The sequence below is a fragment of the Cebus imitator genome, unplaced genomic scaffold, assembly GCF_001604975.1.
Source record: "Cebus imitator isolate Cc_AM_T3 unplaced genomic scaffold, Cebus_imitator-1.0 Scaffold187, whole genome shotgun sequence".
NCBI classification, from domain to species: domain Eukaryota; kingdom Metazoa; phylum Chordata; class Mammalia; order Primates; family Cebidae; genus Cebus; species Cebus imitator.
In genome coordinates, this window is record NW_016107502.1 from 1,911,237 (window position 1) to 1,912,299 (window position 1,063).

The following is a 1,063-nucleotide window of genomic DNA, read 5'->3' on the forward strand; positions in this document are numbered from 1 at the left end:
AAAAAAAAAAAAAAAAAAAAAAGAATGAATGAATGAATCAAGAATAATAGAAAAAATTAATGACCCAAGGTCCTCAGTGTCAAAGGCAATTATACTGAGCATGAATATTCACTTGATAAATTCGGTCCATGCCAGTGACAGGAGTTCACCTGGAGCATATCCTCATGATACTCTGGGGCTTTCAGGGCCCAGGATGTGGCAGGAGGTGCACACCTGACTCACATGGCCCCTTGGCCGGGTTCACATCCAGAGTGCACTGTCTTTCCCCCACCGCTGGGAGACATAGGAAGATGGCCCACTGGCTGTTGTTCTGACCTCGAATCAAGGGCTGTCAGGGACAGGCAAGCAAGAGGGCAGCCGCAGATGCTGGTCAGAACAGCAGGCTTCCTTCCTTCTAGGAGGCAGGAGCACCAGGCCGGTTCACAATGCAGCAGATGAAGGGAGAGAATCTGGAGGGGTGGAGACATGAGCACGGGCTCAACCTGAAGCATTTGGCACAGGGCAGAGATCGGTGGGGAGCAGGCAGCTAGAGAGGAAAGACAGGAGGACAGCAGGGGAGAGAATTAAGAGTTCAGAGTGGGCAGGGGTCTCAGGAGAAGTTCACTAAGCAGTACATGCTGAGCATCTACTACATGCCAAGGCAAGGCACTGCAGTAGGAGTTGGGATACACAGTAAACAAGACAAATAAGATCTTGGCTCTCTAATGTATTAGGGGGCAGGAGGGAGCAGACAATAAACAGTAAGCACATATAAAATTATTTCAGAAAATGATGAGTTCGGCTGGGCGCAGCAGCTCATGCCTGTAGTGCCAGCATTTTGGGAGGCCGAGGCGGGTAGATCACCTGAGGTCAGAAGTTCGAGACCAGCCGGGCCAAAGTGGTGAAACCCTGTCTCTACTAAAATACAAAAATTAGCCGGGCATGGTGGTGTGCGCCTGTAATCCCAGCTATTCAGGAGGCTGAGGCAGGAGAATCGCTTGAACCTAGGAGGCAGAGGTTGCAGTGAACCAAGATCCTGCCACTGCACTCTAGCCTGGGCTACAAGAGCAAAACTCCGTCTCAA